The sequence below is a fragment of the Bombina bombina genome, chromosome 6 (genome assembly GCF_027579735.1).
Source record: "Bombina bombina isolate aBomBom1 chromosome 6, aBomBom1.pri, whole genome shotgun sequence".
Taxonomy (NCBI): Eukaryota; Metazoa; Chordata; class Amphibia; order Anura; family Bombinatoridae; genus Bombina; species Bombina bombina.
In genome coordinates, this window is record NC_069504.1 from 660,018,963 (window position 1) to 660,032,076 (window position 13,114).

Sequence of the window (13,114 nt, forward strand, 5' to 3'; positions counted from 1 at the left end):
GAAACTACAGTATATGACTCAGTTGAGTGTGACATTTTACACAATGATTTTTCATTGTCAGATGGTTCTTGAGCTATTTATTTAAACAAAATAAGGACGATTTGCAAGAGAACGTAAAAGTGATAATTGTCAGAAGTTAATGGGTTTTATTTAAATACCGTTATAGTAAATCCAAAAATAGACCAGTAGCATCAGGGACTTTTTCACATGAGTTTTTACCTTTAAGAATTTGCTTTTATTTCAGGCTTGTAAACTACATTAGTATTATACAACAACAATTGGTTGCTCACACATTTAGGTCACACTTTATTAAATGTTATTCATACTTAGTTAATGCATTCTGAGAAATAGAGAAGCATGCCCTCCCCAATTCTGGTCTAGATTACAAGTGGCGCACTAAAATATTTTTCCGGCTGCATGCAAACACCGCTCAAAGTACACTTTTAATGCGGAAGGGTTAGCGTTCATATAACAAGTTAAAAGTAAATTGTTTTCGCATAAGCAAAACCTGATACACGCTAACTTTAGGATTTTGGATATCGTGACCGCCCATCAAAAAATAAATAAATTCTCACTCAAGCGCTAGCCCGACACTTTGTAAGACCTACAAAACTAAACCCCAAGGTAGTTATGAGTATTTTTTTCCCCATTATATATATATATATATATATATATATATATATATAAAATATGATTTTGGATATATGAATATATACAGGTATGGATATATACAGGTATATATTGAAATATATATTTAAAAATACAAAGAAAGTTGAAATGTAAAATATTTACATTAAATACATAGTAAAAGACATTAAATATTAAAATGATTAAAAATTATTTTAAAAGTTTTAAGGTATTTGAGCGGAAAGGGCTCCAAGGTGTGTGTATATGTGTGTATATATATATATATATATATATGTATATATATATATATATATATATATATATATATAGTATATATATCCAGGCAACCCTAGATATATTATATTTTTACGTATCCAGGGATCTCTATATTGATAATGTAAGTATAGAGCTGGTGACATTTCTTTCATGTAATTGGCAAGAGTCCATGAGCTAGTGACATATGGGATATACAATCCTACCAGGAGGGGCAAAGTTTCCCAAACCTCAAAATGCCTATAAATATACCCCTCACCACACCCACAATTCAGTTTTACAAACTTTGCCTCCTATGGAGGTGGTGAAGTAAGTTTGTGCTAAGATTTCTACGTTGATATGCGCTTCTCAGCATTGTTGAAGCCCGATTCCTCTCAGAGTACAGCGAATGTCAGAGGGACGTGAAGGGAGTATCACTAATTTGAATACGATTATTTCCCTAACGGGGGTCTATTTCATAGGTTCTCTGTTATCGGTCGTAGAGATTCATCTCCTACCTCCCTTTTCAGATCGACAATATACTTTCAATTTACCATTACCGCTACTAATAACTGTTTTAGTACTGGTTTGGCAATCTGCTATATGTGGATGGGTGTCTTTTGGTAAGTATGTTTTTTATTACTTAAGACACCTCAGCTATGGTTTGGCACTTTATGCATTTATATAAAGTTCTAAATATATGTATTGTACTTATATTTGCCATGAGTCAGGTTCATGTATTTCCTTCAGCAGACTGTCAGTTTCATATTTGGGGAATATAAACATTTTAAGAAATGTATTTCTTACCTGGGGTTTAGTCTTTTTTTCAATTGACTACTTCTTGCTATTGCGGGTATTAGGCCCGAGGGTGCGTCAAATGCTAAACTTTATTGCGTCATTTTTGGCGCTAAAATATTTTTGGCGCGAAAAAATACGTTTATGACGCAACTTCGTCATTTCCGGCATTATACGTGACGCCGAGACCTTTCACACGGGGGCCTCATTAGTGACGCGAGTCTGTTATTTCCGGTTATTTTTGGCGCCAAAAAGTTTACGTTACGTTGTGCGTCATACTTGGCGCCAAATTTTTTCATTATTTCAATACCCCATTGATGTTTGCCTCTTGCTTTTTTTCTCTTTCAGAGGCCTATGCTTTTGCATTTTTTCCAATTCCTGAAACTGTCATATAAGGAAATAGATAATTTTTCTTTATATATGTTGTGTTTTCTCTTACATTGTGCAAGATGTCCCAATCTGATCCTGTCTCAGAAGTTTCTGCTTGAACATTGCTGCCTGACATCGGGTTTACCAAAGCTAAGTGCATTTGTTATAAAAGTGTAGAAATTATTTCACCGAATGTCATTTGTAATAGTTGTCATGATAAACTTTTACATGCAGATAGTGTTTCCATCAGTAATAGTACATTGCCAGTTGCAGTTCCTTCAACTTCTAATGTGCATGATATATCTGTAAATTTTAAATTTGTTTCTGATTCTATTCTGAAGGCTTTGTCTGCATTTCCATCTTCTAATAAATGTAAAAGGTCTTTTAAAACTTCTCATTTAGCTGATGAAATTTCAAATGACCAACAACATAATAATTTATCCTCTTCTGATGAGGATCTATCTGAGACAGAAGATCCTTCCTCAGAGTATATGCATTCTTTATTAAAAGAAGTGTTAATTACTTTGGATATTGAGGTAACCAGTCCTATTGATGTTCAGTCTAATAAACGTTTAAATACGGTTTTTAAACCTCCTGTGGTTTCCCCAGGGTTTTTTCCTATTCCTGAGGCTATTTCTGATATGATTTCTAGGGAATGGAATAAGCCAGGTACTTCTTTTATTCCTTCTTCAAGGTTTAAAAAATTGTATCCTTTACCAGCAAAATCTATAGGGTTTTAAGAAAAAATCCCCAAAGTTGATGGGGCTATTTCTACTCTTGCTAAACGTACCACTATTCCTATGGAAGATAGTACTTCCTTCAAGGATCCTTTAGATAGGAAGCTTGAATCTTATCTAAGGAAGGCCTATTTATATTCAGGTCATCTTCTCAGACCTGCTATTTCTTTGGCTGATGTTGCGGCTGCCTCAACTTTTTGGTTGGAGAATTTAGCGCAACAAGAATTGGATCCTGACATATCTAGCATTATTCGCTTACTGCAACATGCTAATCATTTTATTTGTGATGCCATTTTTGATATTATCAAAATTGATGTTAGATCCATGTCTTTAGCTGTATTAGCTAGAAGAGCTTTGTGGCTTAAATCTTGGAATGCTGATATGACATCTAAATCTAGATTACTATCTCTTTCTTTCCAAGGTAATAATTTATTTGGTTCTCAGTTGGATTCTATTATTTCAACTATCACTGGAGGAAAAGGAGTTTTTCTGCCTCAGGATAAAAAACCTAAGGGTAAATCTAAGGCTTCTAACCGTTTTCGTTCCTTTCGTCAGAATAAGGAACAAAAACTCAATCCTCCTCCCGAGGAATCTGCTTCCAATTGGAAGCCTTCCTCAAATTGGAATAAATCCAAGCCATTTAGGAAACAAAAGTCAGCCCCTAAGTCCGCATGAAGGTGCAGCCCTCATTCCAGCTCAGCTGGTAGGGGGCAGATTAAGGTTTTTCAAGGATTTTTGGATAAAATCTGTCCAAAATCATTGGATTCAGAGCATTGTCTCTCAAGGGTATCGAATAGGATTCAAAGTAAGACCTCCTGTGAGAAGATTTTTTTCTCTCACGTATCCCTGTAAATCCAGTAAAAGCTCAGGCTTTCCTGAAGTGTGTTTCAGACCTGGAGTCTTCAGGGGTAATCATGCCAGTTCCTCCTCAGGAACAAGGTTTGGGGTTTTATTCAAACCTATTCATTGTACCAAAGAAAGAAAATGTATTCAGACCAGTTCTGGATCTGAAAATTTTGAATCGTTATGTAAGAGTACCAACTTTCAAGATGGTGATTATAAGGACTATTCGGCCTTTTGTTCAGCAAGGACATTATATGTCCACAATAGACTTGCAGGATGCATACCTTCATATTCCGATACCTCCAGAACACTATCAGTTTCTGAGATTCTCTTTTCTAGACAAGCATTACCAATTTGTTGCTCTTTCATTTTGCCTAGCAACAGCTCCAAGAATCTTTTCAAAGGTTCTGGGTGCCCTACTATCTGTAATCAGAGTACAGGGTATTACGGTGTTTCCTTATTTGGACGATATCTTGGTACTAGCTCAGTCTTTACATACTGCTGAATCTCACACGAATCAACTAGTGTTGTTTCTTCGGAAACATGGTTGGAGGATCAATTTACCAAAAAGTTTCTTGATTCCTCAGACAAGGGTCACCTTTTTAGGCTTCCAGATAGATTCAGTGTCCATGACTCTGTCTCCAACAGACAAGAGACGTTTAAAATTGGTCGCAGCATGCCGGCACCTTCAGTCTCAGTCATTCCCTTCAGTGGCTATGTGCATGGAAGTTTTAGGTCTCATGACTGCAGCATCGGACGTGATCCCCTTTGCTCGTTTTCACATGAGACCTCTACAGCTTTGCATGCTGAATCAATGGTGCAGGGATTATACAAAGATATCACAATTAATATCCTTGAATCCCAATGTACGACACTCTCTGACATGGTGGATAGATCACCATCGTTTGGTTCAAGGGGCTTCTTTTGTTCTGCCAACCTGGACTGTGATCTCAACAGATGCAAGTCTTTCAGGTTGGGGAGCTGTTTGGGGATCTCTGACAGCACAAGGGGTTTGTAAATCTCAAGAGGCTAGATTACCAATAAATATTTTAGAACTCCGTGCAATTCTCAGGGCTCTTCAGTTCTGGCCTCTGCTAAAGAGAGAACCGTTCATTTGTTTTCAGACAGACAATATCACAACTGTGGCTTATGTCAATCATCAGGGTGGGACTCACAGTCCCCGAGCTATGAAAGAAGTATCTCTGATACTTGCGTGGGCGGAATCCAGCTCCTGTCTAATCTCTGCGGTGCATATCCCAGGTGTAGACAATTGGGAGGCAGATTATCTCAGCCGCCAGACTCTACATCCGGGGGAGTGGTCTCTCCATCCAGATGTGTTTTCTCAGATTTTTCAGATGTGGGGTCTTCCAGAGATGGATCTCATGGCCTCTCATCTAAACAAGAAATTTCCCAGATACCTGTCCAGGTCCAGATCCTGCTTACATCTTCCCGCCTCTAGTTCTCCTTCCAAGAGTGATCTCCAAAATCATCATGGAACAGTCTTTTGTGTTGCTGGTGTCTCCAGCATGGCCACACAGGTTTTGGTATGCGGATTTGATTCGGATGTCCAGTTGTTCGCCTTGGCCACTTCCGTTACAGCCGGACCTACTATCTCAAGGTCCATTTTTCCATCAGGATCTCAAATCATTAAATTTGAAGGTATGGAAATTGAATGCTTAGTTCTAAGTCATAGAGGTTTCTCTGACTCAGTGATTAATACTATGTTACAAGCTCGTAAACCTGTCTCTAGAATGATTTATTATAGAGTTTGGAAGACTTACATTTCATGGTGTTCTTCTCATTAATTCTCCTGGCATTATTTTAGAATTCCTAGAACTTTACAGTTCCTTCAGGATGGTTTGGATAAGGGTTTGTCTACAAGTTCCTTGAAAGGACAAATCTCCGCTCTTTCTGTTTTATTTCACAGAAAGATTGCTATACTTCCTGATATACACTGTTTTGTACAGTCTTTAATTCGTATTAAGCCTGTCATTAAGTCAATTTCTCCTCCTTGGAGTCTTAATTTGGTTCTGAAGGCTTTACAGGCTCCTCCATTTGAACCTATGCATTCTTTAGACATTAAACTACTTTCTTGGAAGGTGTTGTTTCTTTTGGCCATCGCTTCTGCTAGAAGTGTTTCTGAGTTATCTGCTCTTTCAACTTCTTTTCAATTTTTACCTAAGGTTGTGAATTCTAACAACATTAGTAGAGAAATTGATGTCCCTTCCTTATGTCCTAATCCTAAGAATTCTTTGGAGAGATCCTTACATTCTTTGGATGTGGTAAGAGCTTTGAAATATTATGTGGAAGCTACTAAAGATTTCAGGAAGACTTCCAGTCTATTTGTTTTATTTTCTGGTCCTAGGAAAGGTCAGAAGGCTTCTTCTATTTCCTTGGCTTCTTGGTTGAAACTTTTGATTCATCAAGCTTATTTGGAGTCGGGTCAGGGCCCGCCTCAGAGAATTACAGCTCATTCTACTAGATCAGTCTCCACTTCGTGGGCTTTTAAGAATGAAGCTTCAGTTGATCAGATTTGCAAAGCGGGGACTTTGTCCTCTTTGCATACATTTACTAAATTCTACCATTTTGATGTATTTGCTTCTTCGGAAGCAGTTTTTGGTAGAAAAGTTCTTCAGGCAGCTGTTTCAGTTTGATTCTTCTGCTTTTGATTTAAGTTTTTTTCTTTCAAAAATGAAAATAAACTTATTTTTTTGGGTTGTGGATTAATTTTTTTCAGCGGAATATGGCTGTTTTTATTTTTATTCCCTCCCTCTCTAGTGACTCTTGAGTGAAAGACTCCACATCTCGGGTATTGATATCCCATATGTCACTAGCACATGGACTCTTGCCAATTACATGAAAGAAAACATAATTTATGTAAGAACTTACCTGATAAATTCATTTCTTTCATATTGGCAAGAGTCCATGAGGCCCACCCTTTTTATGGTGGTTATGATTTTTTGTATAAAGCACAATTATTTCCAAATTTCCTTTGTTGATGCTTTCTACTCCTTTCTTTATCACCCCACTGCTTGGCTATTCGTTAAACTAAATTGTGGGGTGGTGAGGGGTGTATCTATAGGCATTTTGAGGTTTGGGAAACTTTGCCCCTTCTGGTAGGATTGTATATCCCATATGTCACTAGCTCATGGACTCTTGCCAATATGAAAGAAATGAATTTATCAGGTAAGCTCTTACATAAATTGTTATTTCTCTCTCTCATGTATATCCTTATATACAGTACATATATAAACACATAAATACACATGTACATATATATATATACAGTATATATTATAGCCTTTTCCCGTCAAACACCTTTTTATATACCCAGATAGCTTTTAACCCGTATACATTTTTTATTTATTTATATTAAAGGGACACTTAAAGGGACATAATACTCATATGCTAAATCACTTGAAACTGATGCAGTATAACTTTAAAAAGCTGACAGGAAAATATCACCTGAGCATCTCTATGTAAAAAAGGAAGATATTTTACCTCACAATCTCCTCAACTCAGCAGAGTAAGTTCTGTGTAAAAAGTTATACTTCACCTGCTCCCAGCTACAGGTAAAAATAAAAAAAAATGAAGAAATGAACAGCAGCCAATCGGCATCAGCAGTGCTGTGATCTCATGAGATTTGACTTGACTCTCATGAGATTTCATTGTAAACTTCCTTTACCTGATTGGTGAAATAATATGAGAGTGCACGAGGCTCATCCCTTCAGCTGTCCTAGGACAGACATACTAATATGCTGCTTAGAAGTCCTTTACAATGGGATGTGGCTACTGAGGAACTTTTGAGGTAAAATATCTTTTTTACATAGAGATCTTCAGGAGATATTTTCTAGTCAGCTTTTTACAGCTATGCTGCATCACTTTCAAGTGTTTAAACATTTGGGTATTATGGCCCTTTAAGTCAAAATAAACTTTTATAATTCAGATAGAGCATGCCGTTATATTACACTTTCCAATTAACTTCCATTATCAAATGTTGCAGTCTTTTTATATTCACTCTTTCTGGGGAACAAGATCCTACTGAGCATGTGCACCAGCTCACAGGGTATACGTATACTAGTCTGTGATTGGCTGATAGCTGTTACATAGTACAGGGGGGTGGAAAATGGGAGAAAAAATACATTTATCATAAAAAAATCCACTGCTCATTAAAAATAGAGTAAGTTCAATTGCATTGTCTTTTTATTATGTACATATTAATTATGCAATTCTACTGCATTGAGTAGTCCTTTAATATTTTTATCAGAAACTGTATATATAAGGTTAGCACTTTATTTTAATTTATTTATGTTGAGCTTGGTGAACATTTTTTTTGTAATCCCTTACAATTTACCCTAGGACTTCAGTCTCACTAACCTGTTCAGCACAAATTATGTTTGTACTCAAGCGCATGCGTTTACTTTCAACTTTCAACATGGCTGTACTGGGACCAAAACAGGCCCAGGCATTTTAAGGCAGAGCAGCCTACTCCCCCTATATGTTAATTAACCATCCCTCAAAACTGACAACTATAAGGTACTAGTTTCATTTGCAAAAACATTTAAAGTTTTCTCCTGTTAAGTGTAGTCAGTCCACGGGTCATCCATTACTTATGGGATATTAACTCCTCCCTAACAGGAAGTGCAAGAGGCTCACCCAAGCAGAGCTGCTATATAGCTCCTCCCCTCTACGTCATACCCAGTCATTCTCTTGCACCTAACTAATAGATAGGATGTGTGAGAGGACTGTGGTTGTTAAACTTAGTTTTTATTTCTTCAATCAAAAGTTTGTTATTTTAAATGGCACCGGAGTGTGTTGTTTTTTCTCAGGCAGCATTAGAAGAAGAATCTACCTGAGTTTGTGTATGATCTTAGCGGACGTAACTAAGATCCATTTGCTGTTCTCGGCCATTCTGAGGAGCGAGGTAACTTCAGAACAGGGGACAGCGGGCAGGTTCACCTGCAAGGAGGTATGTTGCAGTATATTATTTTCTAAGGAATGGAATTGACTGAGAAAATACTGCTAATACCGATGTAATGTAAGTACAGCCTTAAATTCAGTAGTAGCAACTGGTATCAGGCTGATATGTATGTATGTTTACACTTAAGTATTTCTGGGGAATGGCACTTCACTGGGAAAATACTGTATACATATAACTTTTATCCTAAATCTGCAGTGTGAGCGACTAGCAGCAGGCTTTTTAATAACATTTCCTAAATTATATTTTAAACGTTTACTGGCATGTTAATCGTTTATTTATCTGAGGTACTTGGTGAAAAATTGTTTTGGGCGTTATTTTCCACATGGCTGTCGTTTGTTTTGAATTAAATCAGTTTACTGAGCTTCCCTCACTGTTGTATTATGAGTGGGAGGGGCCTATTTTGGCGCTTTTATTGCGCAGTAGAAATTCAGTCACAGTCTGCCTTTTTCTCCCTGCATGATCCAGGACGTCTCTACAGAGCTCAGGGGTCTCCAAAACTAGTTTTGAGGGAGGTAATCACTCACAGCAGACCTGTGAGACTGTGCTTTGACTGTGATAAAAACGCTTATAATTTCAATTGTTATCCGTTTTTTGGTATTAAGGGGTTAATCATCCATTGCTAGTGGGTGCAATCCTTTGCTAACTTAATGCATTTACTGTGAAAATTTGGTTTCTATAACTAATCCGGTTCATTGTTATTTCAACTGTGACAGTTTTTGTGTGCTTCTTAAAGGCACAGTAACGTTTTTTATATTGCTTGTAAATTTATTTGAAAAATATTTTCCAAGCTTGCTAGGCTAATTGCTAGCTTGTTTTAACATGTCTGACACAGAGGAATCTCTTTGTGCAATATGTTCAAAAGCCAATGTGGAGCCCAATAGAAATTTGTGTACTAATTGCATTGATGCTACTTTAAATAAAAGCCAATCTGTACATTTCAAGAAAATTTCACCAGACAACGAGGGGAAAGTTATGCCGACTAACTCTCCTCACGTGTCAGTACCTGCATCTCCCGCTCAGGAGGTGCGTGATATTGCGACGCCAAGTACATCAGGGCGGCCATTACAAATCACTTTACAAGACATGGCTAATGTTATGACTGAAGTTTTATCTAAATTGCCAGAACTTAGAGGTAAACGCGACCACTCTGGGGTGAGAACAGAGTACGCTGATAATGTTAGAGCCATGTCTGATACTGCGTCACAATTGGCAGAACATGAAGACGGAGAGCTTCATTCTGTGGGTGACGTATCTGATCCAAATAAACTGGACTCAGACATTTCAAATTTTAAATTTAAGCTTGAGAACCTCCGTGTATTATTAGGGGAGGTATTAGCGGCTCTGAATGATTGTAACACGGTTGCAATCCCAGAGAAATTATGTAGGCTGGATAGATACTATGCGGTACCGGCGTGTACTGACGTTTTTCCTATACCTAAGAGGCTTACAGAGATTATTACCAAGGAGTGGGATAGGCCCGGTGTGCCCTTTTCCCCCCCTCCTATATTTAGAAAAATGTTTCCTATAGACGCCACCACACGGGACTTATGGCAGACGGTCCCTAAGGTGGAAGGAGCAGTTTCTACTCTGGCTAAGCGTACCACTATCCCGGTGGAGGATAGCTGTGCCTTTTCAGATCCAATGGATAAAAAGTTAGAGGGTTACCTTAAGAAAATATTTACTCAACAAGGTTTTATATTACAACCCCTCGCATGCATTGCGCCTGTCACGGCTGCGGCGGCATTCTGGTTTGAGTCTCTAGAAGAGACCATTAGCTCAGTTCCATTGGATGAAATTATAGACAAGCTTAGAGTCCTTAAGCTAGCTAATTCATTTATTTCTGATGCCGTAGTACATTTAACTAAGCTTACGGCTAAGAATTCCGGATTCGCCATTCAGGCGCGCAGAGCGCTGTGGCTAAAATCCTGGTCAGCCGATGTGACTTCTAAATCTAAATTGCTTAACATACCTTTCAAGGGGCAGACATTATTTGGGCCCGGTTTGAAAGAAATTATCGCTGACATTACTGGAGGTAAGGGCCATGCCCTGCCTCAAGACAGAGCCAAACCAAGGGCTAGACAGTCTAATTTTCGTGCCTTTCGTAACTTCAAGGCAGGAGCAGCATCAACTTCCTCCGCTCCAAAACAGGAAGGAACTGTTGCTCGTTACAGACAGGGCTGGAGACCTAACCAGACCTGGAACAAGGGCAAGCAGGCCAGAAAACCTGCTGCTGCCCCTAAGACAGCATGAAGTGAGGGCCCCCAATCCGGAAACGGATCTAGTAGGGGGCAGACTTTCTCTCTTCGCCCAGGCTTGGGCAAGAGATGTCCAGGATCCCTGGGCGTTAGAGATCATATCTCAGGGATATCTTCTGGACTTCAAAGCTTCTCCTCCAAAAGGGAGATTTCATCTTTCAAGGTTGTCAACAAACCAGACAAAGAAAGAGGCGTTTCTACGCTGTGTACAAGATCGTTTGCTAATGGGAGTGATCCACCCGGTTCCGCGGTCGGAACACGGACAAGGGTTTTACTCAAATCTGTTTGTTGTTCCCAAGAAAGAAGGAACCTTCAGACCAATCTTGGATTTAAAGATCCTAAACAAATTCCTAAGAGTTCCATCGTTCAAAATGGAAACTATTCGGACAATCTTACCCATGATCCAAAAGGGTCAGTACATGACCACAGTGGATCTAAAGGATGCGTACCTTCACATACCGATTCACAAGGATCATTACCGGTACCTAAGGTTTGCCTTCCTGGACAGACATTACCAGTTTGTAGCTCTTCCCTTCGGGTTGGCTACTGCTCCAAGAATCTTCACAAAGGTTCTGGGTTCTCTCCTGGCGGTACTAAGACCGCGAGGAATATCGGTAGCTCCGTACCTAGACGACATTCTGATACAAGCGTCAAGTTTCCAAGCTGCCAAGTATCATACAGAGTTAGTACTGGCATTTCTACGGTCACATGGGTGGAAGGTGAACGAAGAAAAGAGTTCTCTATTGCCACTCACAAGAGTTCCTTTCTTAGGGACTCTTATAGATTCGGTAGAAATGAAAATTTACCTGACAGAGGACAGGTTAACAAAACTCCTAAATGCTTGCCGTGTCCTTCATTCCATTTCACACCCGTCAGTGGCTCAATGCATGGAGGTAATCGGTTTAATGGTAGCGACAATGGACATAGTTCCCTTTGCACGCCTGCATCTCAGACCACTGCAACTGTGCATGCTAAGTCAGTGGAATGGGGATTACTCAGATTTGTCCCCTATGCTGAATCTGGATCAAGAGACCAGAAATTCTCTTCTATGGTGGCTCTCTCGGCCATATCTGTCCAAGGGGATGCCCTTCAGCAGACCAGATTGGACGATTGTAACAACAGACGCCAGCCTGCTAGGTTGGGGCGCTGTCTGGAATTCCCTGAAGACTCAGGGATCATGGACTCAGGAGGAGAGTCTCCTTCCCATAAACATTCTGGAATTAAGAGCAGTTTTCAATGCCCTTCTAGCTTGGCCTCAGCTAGCAACTCTGAGGTTCATCAGGTTTCAGTCGGACAACATCACGACTGTGGCTTACATCAACCATCAAGGAGGGACAAGGAGTTCCCTAGCGATGATGGAAGTCTCAAAGATAATTCTCTGGGCAGAATCTCACTCTTGCCAACTATCAGCGATCCACATCCCAGGCGTGGAGAACTGGGAGGCGGATTTCCTAAGTCGCCAGACTTTTCATCCGGGGGAGTGGGAACTTCATCCGGAGGTCTTTGCCCAAATACTTCGGCGTTGGGGCAAACCAGATATGGATCTCATGGCGTCTCGCCAGAACGCCAAGCTTCCTTGTTACGGGTCCAGGTCCAGGGACCCGGGAGCGGCCCTGATAGATGCTCTGACAGCACCTTGGACCTTCAAGATGGCTTATGTGTTTCCACCCTTCCCGATGCTTCCTCGATTGATTGCCAGGATCAAACAGGAGAAAGCATCAGTGATTCTAATAGCGCCTGCGTGGCCACGCAGGACCTGGTATGCAGATCTAGTGGACATGTCATCCTGTCCACCCTGGTCTCTGCCTCTGAGACAGGACCTTCTAATTCAGGGTCCTTTCAAACATCAAAATCTAATTTCTCTGAAGCTGACTGCATGGAGATTGAACGCTTGATTTTATCAAAGCGTGGATTTTCGGAGTCAGTAATTGATACCTTAATACAGGCTAGGAAACCTGTTACCAGGAAAATTTACCATAAAATATGGCGTAAATATTTACACTGGTGCGAATCCAAGAGTTACTCATGGAGTAAGGTTAGGATTCCTAGGATATTGTCTTTTCTACAAGAAGGTTTAGAAAAGGGTTTATCTGCAAGTTCTTTAAAGGGACAGATCTCAGCTCTGTCCATCCTTTTACACAAACGTCTGTCAGAAGTTCCAGACGTTCAGGCTTTTTGTCAGGCTTTGGCCAGGATTAAGCCTGTGTTTAAGACTGTTGCTCCACCTTGGAGCTTAAACTTAGTTCTTAACGTTT

At 39.6% G+C, this 13,114-nt stretch overlaps 1 protein-coding gene across 3 annotated transcripts in view; it reads left to right on the forward strand.

Annotated features, from left to right (window-relative positions):
- Positions 1-13,114, forward strand: part of PPIP5K1 (diphosphoinositol pentakisphosphate kinase 1) — a 488,970-nt gene that overhangs the window by 418,276 nt on the left and 57,580 nt on the right. The gene's annotated exons all lie outside the window — the stretch shown is intronic.